General features: G+C 44.0%; 33 non-coding genes across 33 annotated transcripts; all 33 read right to left on the reverse strand.

The window, feature by feature from the left end:
• Positions 1-73: 73 nt before the first annotated feature.
• On the reverse strand, positions 74-190 carry LOC132981184 (U5 spliceosomal RNA). The gene has a single exon (XR_009674412.1). It is a non-coding gene; the product is annotated as a U5 spliceosomal RNA (small nuclear RNA).
• Positions 191-463: 273 nt separating this feature from the next.
• On the reverse strand, positions 464-580 carry LOC132981170 (U5 spliceosomal RNA). The gene has a single exon (XR_009674399.1). It is a non-coding gene; the product is annotated as a U5 spliceosomal RNA (small nuclear RNA).
• Positions 581-853: 273 nt separating this feature from the next.
• LOC132981051 (U5 spliceosomal RNA) lies at positions 854-970 on the reverse strand. The gene has a single exon (XR_009674285.1). It is a non-coding gene; the product is annotated as a U5 spliceosomal RNA (small nuclear RNA).
• A 273-nt stretch (positions 971-1,243) lies between these two features.
• On the reverse strand, positions 1,244-1,360 carry LOC132981185 (U5 spliceosomal RNA). Its single transcript, XR_009674413.1, has one exon. It is a non-coding gene; the product is annotated as a U5 spliceosomal RNA (small nuclear RNA).
• A 302-nt stretch (positions 1,361-1,662) lies between these two features.
• On the reverse strand, positions 1,663-1,775 carry LOC132981256 (U5 spliceosomal RNA). Its single transcript, XR_009674482.1, has one exon. It is a non-coding gene; the product is annotated as a U5 spliceosomal RNA (small nuclear RNA).
• A 273-nt stretch (positions 1,776-2,048) lies between these two features.
• On the reverse strand, positions 2,049-2,165 carry LOC132981108 (U5 spliceosomal RNA). The gene has a single exon (XR_009674339.1). It is a non-coding gene; the product is annotated as a U5 spliceosomal RNA (small nuclear RNA).
• Positions 2,166-2,463: 298 nt separating this feature from the next.
• LOC132981052 (U5 spliceosomal RNA) lies at positions 2,464-2,580 on the reverse strand. Its single transcript, XR_009674286.1, has one exon. It is a non-coding gene; the product is annotated as a U5 spliceosomal RNA (small nuclear RNA).
• A 273-nt stretch (positions 2,581-2,853) lies between these two features.
• On the reverse strand, positions 2,854-2,970 carry LOC132981319 (U5 spliceosomal RNA). Its single transcript, XR_009674543.1, has one exon. It is a non-coding gene; the product is annotated as a U5 spliceosomal RNA (small nuclear RNA).
• A 298-nt stretch (positions 2,971-3,268) lies between these two features.
• LOC132981053 (U5 spliceosomal RNA) lies at positions 3,269-3,385 on the reverse strand. Its single transcript, XR_009674287.1, has one exon. It is a non-coding gene; the product is annotated as a U5 spliceosomal RNA (small nuclear RNA).
• A 273-nt stretch (positions 3,386-3,658) lies between these two features.
• Positions 3,659-3,775, reverse strand: LOC132981187 (U5 spliceosomal RNA). The gene has a single exon (XR_009674415.1). It is a non-coding gene; the product is annotated as a U5 spliceosomal RNA (small nuclear RNA).
• A 302-nt stretch (positions 3,776-4,077) lies between these two features.
• On the reverse strand, positions 4,078-4,190 carry LOC132981258 (U5 spliceosomal RNA). Its single transcript, XR_009674484.1, has one exon. It is a non-coding gene; the product is annotated as a U5 spliceosomal RNA (small nuclear RNA).
• Positions 4,191-4,463: 273 nt separating this feature from the next.
• Positions 4,464-4,580, reverse strand: LOC132981110 (U5 spliceosomal RNA). The gene has a single exon (XR_009674341.1). It is a non-coding gene; the product is annotated as a U5 spliceosomal RNA (small nuclear RNA).
• A 273-nt stretch (positions 4,581-4,853) lies between these two features.
• LOC132981307 (U5 spliceosomal RNA) lies at positions 4,854-4,970 on the reverse strand. The gene has a single exon (XR_009674532.1). It is a non-coding gene; the product is annotated as a U5 spliceosomal RNA (small nuclear RNA).
• A 298-nt stretch (positions 4,971-5,268) lies between these two features.
• On the reverse strand, positions 5,269-5,385 carry LOC132981054 (U5 spliceosomal RNA). The gene has a single exon (XR_009674288.1). It is a non-coding gene; the product is annotated as a U5 spliceosomal RNA (small nuclear RNA).
• A 273-nt stretch (positions 5,386-5,658) lies between these two features.
• Positions 5,659-5,775, reverse strand: LOC132981188 (U5 spliceosomal RNA). Its single transcript, XR_009674416.1, has one exon. It is a non-coding gene; the product is annotated as a U5 spliceosomal RNA (small nuclear RNA).
• Positions 5,776-6,077: 302 nt separating this feature from the next.
• On the reverse strand, positions 6,078-6,190 carry LOC132981146 (U5 spliceosomal RNA). Its single transcript, XR_009674376.1, has one exon. It is a non-coding gene; the product is annotated as a U5 spliceosomal RNA (small nuclear RNA).
• Positions 6,191-6,463: 273 nt separating this feature from the next.
• LOC132981189 (U5 spliceosomal RNA) lies at positions 6,464-6,580 on the reverse strand. Its single transcript, XR_009674417.1, has one exon. It is a non-coding gene; the product is annotated as a U5 spliceosomal RNA (small nuclear RNA).
• A 302-nt stretch (positions 6,581-6,882) lies between these two features.
• On the reverse strand, positions 6,883-6,995 carry LOC132981138 (U5 spliceosomal RNA). The gene has a single exon (XR_009674367.1). It is a non-coding gene; the product is annotated as a U5 spliceosomal RNA (small nuclear RNA).
• Positions 6,996-7,268: 273 nt separating this feature from the next.
• LOC132981308 (U5 spliceosomal RNA) lies at positions 7,269-7,385 on the reverse strand. Its single transcript, XR_009674533.1, has one exon. It is a non-coding gene; the product is annotated as a U5 spliceosomal RNA (small nuclear RNA).
• A 298-nt stretch (positions 7,386-7,683) lies between these two features.
• Positions 7,684-7,800, reverse strand: LOC132981055 (U5 spliceosomal RNA). The gene has a single exon (XR_009674289.1). It is a non-coding gene; the product is annotated as a U5 spliceosomal RNA (small nuclear RNA).
• A 273-nt stretch (positions 7,801-8,073) lies between these two features.
• LOC132981191 (U5 spliceosomal RNA) lies at positions 8,074-8,190 on the reverse strand. The gene has a single exon (XR_009674418.1). It is a non-coding gene; the product is annotated as a U5 spliceosomal RNA (small nuclear RNA).
• A 302-nt stretch (positions 8,191-8,492) lies between these two features.
• On the reverse strand, positions 8,493-8,605 carry LOC132981259 (U5 spliceosomal RNA). Its single transcript, XR_009674485.1, has one exon. It is a non-coding gene; the product is annotated as a U5 spliceosomal RNA (small nuclear RNA).
• A 273-nt stretch (positions 8,606-8,878) lies between these two features.
• On the reverse strand, positions 8,879-8,995 carry LOC132981111 (U5 spliceosomal RNA). Its single transcript, XR_009674342.1, has one exon. It is a non-coding gene; the product is annotated as a U5 spliceosomal RNA (small nuclear RNA).
• Positions 8,996-9,297: 302 nt separating this feature from the next.
• Positions 9,298-9,410, reverse strand: LOC132981260 (U5 spliceosomal RNA). The gene has a single exon (XR_009674486.1). It is a non-coding gene; the product is annotated as a U5 spliceosomal RNA (small nuclear RNA).
• A 273-nt stretch (positions 9,411-9,683) lies between these two features.
• Positions 9,684-9,800, reverse strand: LOC132981112 (U5 spliceosomal RNA). Its single transcript, XR_009674343.1, has one exon. It is a non-coding gene; the product is annotated as a U5 spliceosomal RNA (small nuclear RNA).
• Positions 9,801-10,098: 298 nt separating this feature from the next.
• On the reverse strand, positions 10,099-10,215 carry LOC132981058 (U5 spliceosomal RNA). Its single transcript, XR_009674291.1, has one exon. It is a non-coding gene; the product is annotated as a U5 spliceosomal RNA (small nuclear RNA).
• Positions 10,216-10,488: 273 nt separating this feature from the next.
• LOC132981309 (U5 spliceosomal RNA) lies at positions 10,489-10,605 on the reverse strand. The gene has a single exon (XR_009674534.1). It is a non-coding gene; the product is annotated as a U5 spliceosomal RNA (small nuclear RNA).
• Positions 10,606-10,903: 298 nt separating this feature from the next.
• Positions 10,904-11,020, reverse strand: LOC132981059 (U5 spliceosomal RNA). Its single transcript, XR_009674292.1, has one exon. It is a non-coding gene; the product is annotated as a U5 spliceosomal RNA (small nuclear RNA).
• Positions 11,021-11,293: 273 nt separating this feature from the next.
• LOC132981192 (U5 spliceosomal RNA) lies at positions 11,294-11,410 on the reverse strand. The gene has a single exon (XR_009674419.1). It is a non-coding gene; the product is annotated as a U5 spliceosomal RNA (small nuclear RNA).
• A 302-nt stretch (positions 11,411-11,712) lies between these two features.
• Positions 11,713-11,825, reverse strand: LOC132981261 (U5 spliceosomal RNA). The gene has a single exon (XR_009674487.1). It is a non-coding gene; the product is annotated as a U5 spliceosomal RNA (small nuclear RNA).
• Positions 11,826-12,098: 273 nt separating this feature from the next.
• LOC132981113 (U5 spliceosomal RNA) lies at positions 12,099-12,215 on the reverse strand. The gene has a single exon (XR_009674344.1). It is a non-coding gene; the product is annotated as a U5 spliceosomal RNA (small nuclear RNA).
• A 298-nt stretch (positions 12,216-12,513) lies between these two features.
• Positions 12,514-12,630, reverse strand: LOC132981060 (U5 spliceosomal RNA). The gene has a single exon (XR_009674293.1). It is a non-coding gene; the product is annotated as a U5 spliceosomal RNA (small nuclear RNA).
• Positions 12,631-12,903: 273 nt separating this feature from the next.
• LOC132981310 (U5 spliceosomal RNA) lies at positions 12,904-13,020 on the reverse strand. Its single transcript, XR_009674535.1, has one exon. It is a non-coding gene; the product is annotated as a U5 spliceosomal RNA (small nuclear RNA).
• Positions 13,021-13,283: the final 263 nt, after the last annotated feature.

Here is a 13,283-nt window from a genome sequence, read left to right on the forward strand (position 1 = left end):
CACTCTAAAATGTGACTCTAGATCACAAGCCAAATTGCATTGGATAGGTTCTTTGCTTTCCACATAATAGAGAGGCTCAGCTACAAGGCTAAGCCTGCCAAAAATAAGTTGAACTCAATAGTGTTCCTCGCCACGGAAGTCTTTAGTAAAAGGCGAAAGACTTGTACGATATGAAGAGAAACCTGAGTATGTCAGGACCATCGTCAAGGGTAGGATAACACACGTCGCCCTGGCTACTACACTCACGGGAAGCCTGACTTAGCCTGTTGCATACTAGGCCATGTGCATCCCTGTCACAATCTTTATCCAATGGAATTGCTCTCACCTTGTTGTACACTCTTTCTAATTAGTCATCACAGCAACTGCATAATTGTAAAACCAACCACTAATCACTCTAAAATTTGGCTCACAACCTCTGGCGTAATTGCATTGGATAGGTTATTTGCTTTCTACATAATAGAGAGGCTCAGCTACAAGGCTAAGCCTGCCAAAAATAAGATGAACTCAATAGTGTTCCTCTCCACGGAAGTCTTTAGTAAAAGGCGAAAGACTTGTACGATTTGAAGAGAAACTCGAGTATGTCAGGATAATCGTCAAGGGCAGGATAACACACGTCGCCCTGGCTACTACACTCACGGGAAGCCTGACTTGGCCTGTTGCATACTAGGCCATGTGCATCCCTGTCACAGTCTTTATCCAATGGAATTGCTCTCACCTTGTTGTACACTCTTTCTAATTGGTCATCACAGCAGCTGCATAATTGTAAAACTAGCCACTAATCACTCTAAAATGTGACTCTAGATCACAAGCCAAATTGCATTGGATAGGTTGTTTGCTTTCCACATAATAGAGAGGCTCAGCTACAAGGCTAAGCCTGCCAAAAATAAGATGAACTCAATAGTGTTCCTCTCCACGGAAGTCTTTAGTAAAAGGCGAAAGACTTGTACGATATGAAGAGAAACCCGAGTATGTCAGGATTATCGTCAAGGGCAGGATAACACACGTCGCCCTGGCTACTACACTCACGGGAAACCTGACTTGGCCTGTTGCATACTAGGCCATGTGCATCCCTGTCACAGTCTTTATCCAATGGAATTGCTCTCACCTTGTTGTACACTCTTTCTAATTGGTCATCACAGCAACTGCATAATTGTAAAACTAGCCACTAATCACTCTAAAATGTGACTCTAGATCGCAAGCCAAATTGCATTGGATAGGTTCTTTGCTTTCCACATAATAGAGAGGCTCAGCTACAAGGCTAAGCCTGCCAAAAATAAGTTGAACTCAATAGTGTTCCTCGCCACGGAAGTCTTTAGTAAAAGGCGAAAGACTTGTACGATATGAAGAGAAACCTGAGTATGTCAGGATCGTCGTCAAGGGCAGGATAACACACGTCGCCCTGGCTACTACACTCACGGGAAGCCTGACTTTGCCTGTTGCATACTAGGCCATGTGCATCCCTGTCACAGTCTTTATCCAATGGAATTGCTCTCACCTTGTTGTACACTCTTTCTAATTGGTCATCATAGCAACTGCATAATTGTAAAACTAGCCACTAATCACTCTAAAATGTGACTCTAGATCACAAGCCAAAATTTGGCTCACGACCTCTGGGGTAATTGCATTGGATAGGTTATTTGCTTTCCACATAATAGAGAGGCTCAGCTACAAGGCTAGGCCTGCCAAAAATAAGTTGATCTCAATAGTGTTCCTCTCCACGGAAGTCTTTAGTAAAAGGCGAAAGACTTGTACGATATGAAGAGAAACCCGAGTATGTCAGGATTATCGTCAAGGGCAGGATAACACACGTCGCCCTGGCTACTACACTCACGGGAAGCCTGACTTGGCCTGTTGCATACTAGGCCATGTGCATCCCTGTCACAATCTTTATCCAATGGAATTGCTCTCACCTTGTTGTACACTCTTTCTAATTGGTCATCACAGCAACTGCATAATTGTAAAACCAACCACTAATCACTCTAAAATTTGGCTCACAACCTCTGGGGTAATTGCATTGGATAGGTTATTTGCTTTCTACATAATAGAGAGGCTCAGCTACAAGGCTAAGCCTGCCAAAAATAAGATGAACTCAATAGTGCTCCTCTCCACGGAAGTCTTTAGTAAAAGGCGAAAGACTTGTACGATATGAAGAGAAACCCGAGTATGTCAGGATAATCGTCAAGGGCAGAATAACACACGTCGCCCTGGCTACTACACTCACGGGAAGCCTGACTTGGCCTGTTGCATACTAGGCCATGTGCATCCCTGTCACAGTCTTTATCCAATGGAATTGCTCTCACCTTGTTGTACACTCTTTCTAATTGGTCATCACAGCAGCTGCATAATTGTAAAACTAGCCACTAATCACTCTAAAATGAGACTCTAGATCACAAGCCAAAATTTGGCTCACAACCTCTGGGGTAATTGCATTGGCTAGGTTGTTTGCTTTCCACATAATAGAGAGGCTCAGCTACAAGGCTAAGCCTGCCAAAAATAAGATGAACTCAATAGTGTTCCTCTCCACGGAAGTCTTTAGTAAAAGGCGAAAGACTTGTACGATATGAAGAGAAACCCGAGTATGTCAGGATTATCGTCAAGGGCAGGATAACACACGTCGCCCTGGCCACTACACTCACGGGAAGCCTGACTTGGCCTGTTGCATACTAGGCCATGTGCATCCCTGTCACAGTCTTTATCCAATGGAATTGCTCTCACCTTGTTGTACACTCTTTCTAATTGGTCATCACAGCAACTGCATAATTGTAAAACTAGCCACTAATCACTCTAAAATGTGACTCTAGATCGCAAGCCAAATTGCATTGGATAGGTTGTTTGCTTTCCACATAATAGAGAGGCTCAGCTACAAGGCTAAGCCTGCCAAAAATAAGTTGAACTCAATAGTGTTCCATGCCACGGAAGTCTTTAGTAAAAGGCGAAAGACTTGTACGATATGAAGAGAAACCGCAGTATGTCAGGATCATCGTCAAGGGCAGGATAACACACATCGCCCTGGCTACTACACTCACGGGAAGCCTGACTTGGCCTGTTGCATACTAGGCCATGTGCATCCCTGTCACAGTCTTTATCCAATGGAATTGCTCTCACCTTGTTGTACACTCTTTCTAATTGGTCATCACAGCAACTGCATAATTGTAAAACTAGCCACTAATCACTCTAAAATGTGACTCTAGATCACAAGCCAAAATTTGGCTCACGACCTCTGGGGTAATTGCATTGGATAGGTTGTTTGCTTTCCACATAATAGAGAGGCTCAGCTACAAGGCTAAGCCTGCCAAAAATAAGATGAACTCAATAGTGTTCCTCTCCACGGAAGTCTTTAGTAAAAGGCGAAAGACTTGTACGATATGAAGAGAAACCCGAGTATGTCAGGATTATCGTCAAGGGCAGGATAACACACGTCGCCCTGGCCACTACACTCACGGGAAGCCTGACTTGGCCTGTTGCATACTAGGCCATGTGCATCCCTGTCACAGTCTTTATCCAATGGAATTGCTCTCACCTTGTTGTACACTCTTTCTAATTGGTCATCACAGCAACTGCATAATTGTAAAACTAGCCACTAATCACTCTAAAATGTGACTCTAGATCGCAAGCCAAATTGCATTGGATAGGTTCTTTGCTTTCCACATAATAGAGAGGCTCAGCTACAAGGCTAAGCCTGCCAAAAATAAGTTGAACTCAATAGTGTTCCTCGCCACGGAAGTCTTTAGTAAAAGGCGAAAGACTTGTACGATATGAAGAGAAACCTGAGTATGTCAGGATCGTCGTCAAGGGCAGGATAACACACGTCGCCCTGGCTACTACACTCACGGGAAGCCTGACTTTGCCTGTTGCATACTAGGCCATGTGCATCCCTGTCACAGTCTTTATCCAATGGAATTGCTCTCACCTTGTTGTACACTCTTTCTAATTGGTCATCATAGCAACTGCATAATTGTAAAACTAGCCACTAATCACTCTAAAATGTGACTCTAGATCACAAGCCAAAATTTGGCTCACGACCTCTGGGGTAATTGCATTGGATAGGTTATTTGCTTTCCACATAATAGAGAGGCTCAGCTACAAGGCTAGGCCTGCCAAAAATAAGTTGATCTCAATAGTGTTCCTCTCCACGGAAGTCTTTAGTAAAAGGCGAAAGACTTGTACGATATGAAGAGAAACCCGAGTATGTCAGGATTATCGTCAAGGGCAGGATAACACACGTCGCCCTGGCTACTACACTCACGGGAAGCCTGACTTGGCCTGTTGCATACTAGGCCATGTGCATCCCTGTCACAATCTTTATCCAATGGAATTGCTCTCACCTTGTTGTACACTCTTTCTAATTGGTCATCACAGCAACTGCATAATTGTAAAACCAACCACTAATCACTCTAAAATTTGGCTCACAACCTCTGGGGTAATTGCATTGGCTAGGTTATTTGCTTTCTACATAATAGAGAGGCTCAGCTACAAGGCTAAGCCTGCCAAAAATAAGATGAACTCAATAGTGCTCCTCTCCACGGAAGTCTTTAGTAAAAGGCGAAAGACTTGTACGATATGAAGAGAAACCCGAGTATGTCAGGATTATCGTCAAGGGCAGGATAACACACGTCGCCCTGGCCACTACACTCACGGGAAGCCTGACTTGGCCTGTTGCATACTAGGCCATGTGCATCCCTGTCACAGTCTTTATCCAATGGAATTGCTCTCACCTTGTTGTACACTCTTTCTAATTGGTCATCACAGCAACTGCATAATTGTAAAACTAGCCACTAATCACTCTAAAATGTGACTCTAGATCGCAAGCCAAATTGCATTGGATAGGTTGTTTGCTTTCCACATAATAGAGAGGCTCAGCTACAAGGCTAAGCCTGCCAAAAATAAGTTGAACTCAATAGTGTTCCTCGCCACGGAAGTCTTTAGTAAAAGGCGAAAGACTTGTACGATATGAAGAGAAACCGCAGTATGTCAGGATCATCGTCAAGGGCAGGATAACACACATCGCCCTGGCTACTACACTCACGGGAAGCCTGACTTGGCCTGTTGCATACTAGGCCATGTGCATCCCTGTCACAGTCTTTATCCAATGGAATTGCTCTCACCTTGTTGTACACTCTTTCTAATTGGTCATCACAGCAACTGCATAATTGTAAAACTAGCCACTAATCACTCTAAAATGTGACTCTAGATCACAAGCCAAAATTTGGCTCACGACCTCTGGGGTAATTGCATTGGATAGGTTGTTTGCTTTCCACATAATAGAGAGGCTCAGCTACAAGGCTAAGCCTGCCAAAAATAAGATGAACTCAATAGTGTTCCTCTCCACGGAAGTCTTTAGTAAAAGGCGAAAGACTTGTACGATATGAAGAGAAACCCGAGTATGTCAGGATTATCGTCAAGGGCAGGATAACACACGTCGCCCTGGCCACTACACTCACGGGAAGCCTGACTTGGCCTGTTGCATACTAGGCCATGTGCATCCCTGTCACAGTCTTTATCCAATGGAATTGCTCTCACCTTGTTGTACACTCTTTCTAATTGGTCATCACAGCAACTGCATAATTGTAAAACTAGCCACTAATCACTCTAAAATGTGACTCTAGATCGCAAGCCAAATTGCATTGGATAGGTTGTTTGCTTTCCACATAATAGAGAGGCTCAGCTACAAGGCTAAGCCTGCCAAAAATAAGTTGAACTCAATAGTGTTCCTCGCCACGGAAGTCTTTAGTAAAAGGCGAAAGACTTGTACGATATGAAGAGAAACCTGAGTATGTCAGGATCGTCGTCAAGGGCAGGATAACACACGTCGCCCTGGCTACTACACTCACGGGAAGCCTGACTTTGCCTGTTGCATACTAGGCCATGTGCATCCCTGTCACAGTCTTTATCCAATGGAATTGCTCTCACCTTGTTGTACACTCTTTCTAATTGGTCATCATAGCAACTGCATAATTGTAAAACTAGCCACTAATCACTCTAAAATGTGACTCTAGATCACAAGCCAAAATTTGGCTCACGACCTCTGGGGTAATTGCATTGGATAGGTTATTTGCTTTCCACATAATAGAGAGGCTCAGCTACAAGGCTAGGCCTGCCAAAAATAAGAGTAACTCAATAGTGTTCCTCTCCACGGAAGTCTTTAGTAAAAGGCGAAAGACTTGTACGATATGAAGAGAAACCCGAGTATGTCAGGATTATCGTCAAGGGCAGGATAACACACGTCGCCCTGGCCACTACACTCACGGGAAGCCTGACTTGGCCTGTTGCATACTAGGCCATGTGCATCCCTGTCACAGTCTTTATCCAATGGAATTGCTCTCACCTTGTTGTACACTCTTTCTAATTGGTCATCACAGCAACTGCATAATTGTAAAACTAGCCACTAATCACTCTGAAATGTGACTCTAGATCGCAAGCCAAATTGCATTGGATAGGTTCTTTGCTTTCCACATAATAGAGAGGCTCAGCTACAAGGCTAAGCCTGCCAAAAATAAGTTGAACTCAATAGTGTTCCTCGCCACGGAAGTCTTTAGTAAAAGGCGAAAGACTTGTACGATATGAAGAGAAACCTGAGTATGTCAGGATCGTCGTCAAGGGCAGGATAACACACGTCGCCCTGGCTACTACACTCACGGGAAGCCTGACTTTGCCTGTTGCATACTAGGCCATGTGCATCCCTGTCACAGTCTTTATCCAATGGAATTGCTCTCACCTTGTTGTACACTCTTTCTAATTGGTCATCATAGCAACTGCATAATTGTAAAACTAGCCACTAATCACTCTAAAATGTGACTCTAGATCACAAGCCAAAATTTGGCTCACGACCTCTGGGGTAATTGCATTGGATAGGTTATTTGCTTTCCACATAATAGAGAGGCTCAGCTACAAGGCTAGGCCTGCCAAAAATAAGATGAACTCAATAGTGTTCCTCTCCACGGAAGTCTTTAGTAAAAGGCGAAAGACTTGTACGATATGAAGAGAAACCCGAGTATGTCAGGATTATCGTCAAGGGCAGGATAACACACGTCGCCCTGGCCACTACACTCACGGGAAGCCTGACTTGGCCTGTTGCATACTAGGCCATGTGCATCCCTGTCACAGTCTTTATCCAATGGAATTGCTCTCACCTTGTTGTACACTCTTTCTAATTGGTCATCACAGCAACTGCATAATTGTAAAACTAGCCACTAATCACTCTAAAATGTGACTCTAGATCGCAAGCCAAATTGCATTGGATAGGTTGTTTGCTTTCCACATAATAGAGAGGCTCAGCTACAAGGCTAAGCCTGCCAAAAATAAGTTGAACTCAATAGTGTTCCTCGCCACGGAAGTCTTTAGTAAAAGGCGAAAGACTTGTACGATATGAAGAGAAACCGCAGTATGTCAGGATCATCGTCAAGGGCAGGATAACACACATCGCCCTGGCTACTACACTCACGGGAAGCCTGACTTGGCCTGTTGCATACTAGGCCATGTGCATCCCTGTCACAGTCTTTATCCAATGGAATTGCTCTCACCTTGTTGTACACTCTTTCTAATTGGTCATCACAGCAACTGCATAATTGTAAAACTAGCCACTAATCACTCTAAAATGTGACTCTAGATCACAAGCCAAAATTTGGCTCACGACCTCTGGGGTAATTGCATTGGATAGGTTGTTTGCTTTCCACATAATAGAGAGGCTCAGCTACAAGGCTAAGCCTGCCAAAAATAAGATGAACTCAATAGTGTTCCTCTCCACGGAAGTCTTTAGTAAAAGGCGAAAGACTTGTACGATATGAAGAGAAACCCGAGTATGTCAGGATTATCGTCAAGGGCAGGATAACACACGTCGCCCTGGCCACTACACTCACGGGAAGCCTGACTTGGCCTGTTGCATACTAGGCCATGTGCATCCCTGTCACAGTCTTTATCCAATGGAATTGCTCTCACCTTGTTGTACACTCTTTCTAATTGGTCATCACAGCAACTGCATAATTGTAAAACTAGCCACTAATCACTCTAAAATGTGACTCTAGATCGCAAGCCAAATTGTATTGGATAGGTTCTTTGCTTTCCACATAATAGAGAGGCTCAGCTACAAGGCTAAGCCTGCCAAAAATAAGTTGAACTCAATAGTGTTCCTCGCCACGGAAGTCTTTAGTAAAAGGCGAAAGACTTGTACGATATGAAGAGAAACCTGAGTATGTCAGGATCGTCGTCAAGGGCAGGATAACACACGTCGCCCTGGCTACTACACTCACGGGAAGCCTGACTTTGCCTGTTGCATACTAGGCCATGTGCATCCCTGTCACAGTCTTTATCCAATGGAATTGCTCTCACCTTGTTGTACACTCTTTCTAATTGGTCATCATAGCAACTGCATAATTGTAAAACTAGCCACTAATCACTCTAAAATGTGACTCTAGATCACAAGCCAAAATTTGGCTCACGACCTCTGGGGTAATTGCATTGGATAGGTTATTTGCTTTCCACATAATAGAGAGGCTCAGCTACAAGGCTAGGCCTGCCAAAAATAAGTTGATCTCAATAGTGTTCCTCTCCACGGAAGTCTTTAGTAAAAGGCGAAAGACTTGTACGATATGAAGAGAAACCCGAGTATGTCAGGATTATCGTCAAGGGCAGGATAACACACGTCGCCCTGGCTACTACACTCACGGGAAGCCTGACTTGGCCTGTTGCATACTAGGCCATGTGCATCCCTGTCACAATCTTTATCCAATGGAATTGCTCTCACCTTGTTGTACACTCTTTCTAATTGGTCATCACAGCAACTGCATAATTGTAAAACCAACCACTAATCACTCTAAAATTTGGCTCACAACCTCTGGGGTAATTGCATTGGATAGGTTATTTGCTTTCTACATAATAGAGAGGCTCAGCTACAAGGCTAAGCCTGCCAAAAATAAGATGAACTCAATAGTGCTCCTCTCCACGGAAGTCTTTAGTAAAAGGCGAAAGACTTGTACGATATGAAGAGAAACCCGAGTATGTCAGGATAATCGTCAAGGGCAGAATAACACACGTCGCCCTGGCTACTACACTCACGGGAAGCCTGACTTGGCCTGTTGCATACTAGGCCATGTGCATCCCTGTCACAGTCTTTATCCAATGGAATTGCTCTCACCTTGTTGTACACTCTTTCTAATTGGTCATCACAGCAGCTGCATAATTGTAAAACTAGCCACTAATCACTCTAAAATGAGACTCTAGATCACAAGCCAAAATTTGGCTCACAACCTCTGGGGTAATTGCATTGGCTAGGTTGTTTGCTTTCCACATAATAGAGAGGCTCAGCTACAAGGCTAGGCCTGCCAAAAATAAGTTGATCTCAATAGTGTTCCTCTCCACGGAAGTCTTTAGTAAAAGGCGAAAGACTTGTACGATATGAAGAGAAACCCGAGTATGTCAGGATTATCGTCAAGGGCAGGATAACACACGTCGCCCTGGCTACTACACTCACGGGAAGCCTGACTTGGCCTGTTGCATACTAGGCCATGTGCATCCCTGTCACAATCTTTATCCAATGGAATTGCTCTCACCTTGTTGTACACTCTTTCTAATTGGTCATCACAGCAACTGCATAATTGTAAAACCAACCACTAATCACTCTAAAATTTGGCTCACAACCTCTGGGGTAATTGCATTGGATAGGTTATTTGCTTTCTACATAATAGAGAGGCTCAGCTACAAGGCTAAGCCTGCCAAAAATAAGATGAACTCAATAGTGCTCCTCTCCACGGAAGTCTTTAGTAAAAGGCGAAAGACTTGTACGATATGAAGAGAAACCCGAGTATGTCAGGATAATCGTCAAGGGCAGAATAACACACGTCGCCCTGGCTACTACACTCACGGGAAGCCTGACTTGGCCTGTTGCATACTAGGCCATGTGCATCCCTGTCACAGTCTTTATCCAATGGAATTGCTCTCACCTTGTTGTACACTCTTTCTAATTGGTCATCACAGCAGCTGCATAATTGTAAAACTAGCCACTAATCACTCTAAAATGAGACTCTAGATCACAAGCCAAAATTTGGCTCACAACCTCTGGGGTAATTGCATTGGCTAGGTTGTTTGCTTTCCACATAATAGAGAGGCTCAGCTACAAGGCTAAGCCTGCCAAAAATAAGATGAACTCAATAGTGTTCCTCTCCACGGAAGTCTTTAGTAAAAGGCGAAAGACTTGTACGATATGAAGAGAAACCCGAGTATGTCAGGATTATCGTCAAGGGCAGGATAACACACGTCGCCCTGGCCACTACACTCACGGGAAGCCTGACTTGGCCTGTTGCATACTAGGCCATGTGCATCCCTGTCACAGTCTTTATCCAATGGAATTGCTCTCACCTTGTTGTACACTCTTTCTAATTGGTCATCACAGCAACTGCATAATTGTAAAACTAGCCACTAATCACTCTAAAATGTGACTCTAGATCGCAAGCCAAATTGCATTGGATAGGTTGTTTGCTTTCCACATAATAGAGAGGCTCAGCTACAAGGCTAAGCCTGCCAAAAATAAGTTGAACTCAATAGTGTTCCTCGCCACGGAAGTCTTTAGTAAAAGGCGAAAGACTTGTACGATATGAAGAGAAACCGCAGTATGTCAGGATCATCGTCAAGGGCAGGATAACACACATCGCCCTGGCTACTACACTCACGGGAAGCCTGACTTGGCCTGTTGCATACTAGGCCATGTGCATCCCTGTCACAGTCTTTATCCAATGGAATTGCTCTCACCTTGTTGTACACTCTTTCTAATTGGTCATCACAGCAACTGCATAATTGTAAAACTAGCCACTAATCACTCTAAAATGTGACTCTAGATCACAAGCCAAAATTTGGCTCACGACCTCTGGGGTAATTGCATTGGATAGGTTGTTTGCTTTCCACATAATAGAGAGGCTCAGCTACAAGGCTAAGCCTGCCAAAAATAAGATGAACTCAATAGTGTTCCTCTCCACGGAAGTCTTTAGTAAAAGGCGAAAGACTTGTACGATATGAAGAGAAACCCGAGTATGTCAGGATTATCGTCAAGGGCAGGATAACACACGTCGCCCTGGCCACTACACTCACGGGAAGCCTGACTTGGCCTGTTGCATACTAGGCCATGTGCATCCCTGTCACAGTCTTTATCCAATGGAATTGCTCTCACCTTGTTGTACACTCTTTCTAATTGGTCATCACAGCAACTGCATAATTGTAAAACTAGCCACTAATCACTCTAAAATGTGACTCTAGATCGCAAGCCAAATTGCATTGGATAGGTTCTTTGCTTTCCACATAATAGAGAGGCTCAGCTACAAGGCTAAGCCTGCCAAAAATAAGTTGAACTCAATAGTGTTCCTCGCCACGGAAGTCTTTAGTAAAAGGCGAAAGACTTGTACGATATGAAGAGAAACCTGAGTATGTCAGGATCGTCGTCAAGGGCAGGATAACACACGTCGCCCTGGCTACTACACTCACGGGAAGCCTGACTTTGCCTGTTGCATACTAGGCCATGTGCATCCCTGTCACAGTCTTTATCCAATGGAATTGCTCTCACCTTGTTGTACACTCTTTCTAATTGGTCATCATAGCAACTGCATAATTGTAAAACTAGCCACTAATCACTCTAAAATGTGACTCTAGATCACAAGCCAAAATTTGGCTCACGACCTCTGGGGTAATTGCATTGGATAGGTTATTTGCTTTCCACATAATAGAGAGGCTCAGCTACAAGGCTAGGCCTGCCAAAAATAAGTTGATCTCAATAGTGTTCCTCTCCACGGAAGTCTTTAGTAAAAGGCGAAAGACTTGTACGATATGAAGAGAAACCCGAGTATGTCAGGATTATCGTCAAGGGCAGGATAACACACGTCGCCCTGGCTACTACACTCACGGGAAGCCTGACTTGGCCTGTTGCATACTAGGCCATGTGCATCCCTGTCACAATCTTTATCCAATGGAATTGCTCTCACCTTGTTGTACACTCTTTCTAATTGGTCATCACAGCAACTGCATAATTGTAAAACCAACCACTAATCACTCTAAAATTTGGCTCACAACCTCTGGGGTAATTGCATTGGATAGGTTATTTGCTTTCTACATAATAGAGAGGCTCAGCTACAAGGCTAAGCCTGCCAAAAATAAGATGAACTCAATAGTGCTCCTCTCCACGGAAGTCTTTAGTAAAAGGCGAAAGACTTGTACGATATGAAGAGAAACCCGAGTATGTCAGGATAATCGTCAAGGGCAGAATAACACACGTCGCCCTGGCTACTACACTCACGGGAAGCCTGACTTGGCCTGTTGCATACTAGGCCATGTGCATCCCTGTCACAGTCTTTATCCAATGGAATTGCTCTCACCTTGTTGTACACTCTTTCTAATTGGTCATCACAGCAGCTGCATAATTGTAAAACTAGCCACTAATCACTCTAAAATGAGACTCTAGATCACAAGCCAAAATTTGGCTCACAACCTCTGGGGTAATTGCATTGGCTAGGTTGTTTGCTTTCCACATAATAGAGAGGCTCAGCTACAAGGCTAAGCCTGCCAAAAATAAGATGAACTCAATAGTGTTCCTCTCCACGGAAGTCTTTAGTAAAAGGCGAAAGACTTGTACGATATGAAGAGAAACCCGAGTATGTCAGGATTATCGTCAAGGGCAGGATAACACACGTCGCCCTGGCCACTACACTCACGGGAAGCCTGACTTGGCCTGTTGCATACTAGGCCATGTGCATCCCTGTCACAGTCTTTATCCAATGGAATTGCTCTCACCTTGTTGTACACTCTTTCTAATTGGTCATCACAGCAACTGCATAATTGTAAAACTAGCCACTAATCACTCTAAAATGTGACTCTAGATCGCAAGCCAAATTGCATTGGATAGGTTGTTTGCTTTCCACATAATAGAGAGGCTCAGCTACAAGGCTAAGCCTGCCAAAAATAAGTTGAACTCAATAGTGTTCCTCGCCACGGAAGTCTTTAGTAAAAGGCGAAAGACTTGTACGATATGAAGAGAAACCGCAGTATGTCAGGATCATCGTCAAGGGCAGGATAACACACATCGCCCTGGCTACTACACTCACGGGAAGCCTGACTTGGCCTGTTGCATACTAGGCCATGTGCATCCCTGTCACAGTCTTTATCCAATGGAATTGCTCTCACCTTGTTGTACACTCTTTCTAATTGGTCATCACAGCAACTGCATAATTGTAAAACTAGCCACTAATCACTCTAAAATGTGACTCTAGATCACAAGCCAAAATTTGGCTCACGACCTCTGGGGTAATTGC

The sequence above is a fragment of the Labrus mixtus genome, chromosome 9 (assembly GCF_963584025.1).
Source record: "Labrus mixtus chromosome 9, fLabMix1.1, whole genome shotgun sequence".
Classification (NCBI taxonomy): Eukaryota; Metazoa; Chordata; class Actinopteri; order Labriformes; family Labridae; genus Labrus; species Labrus mixtus.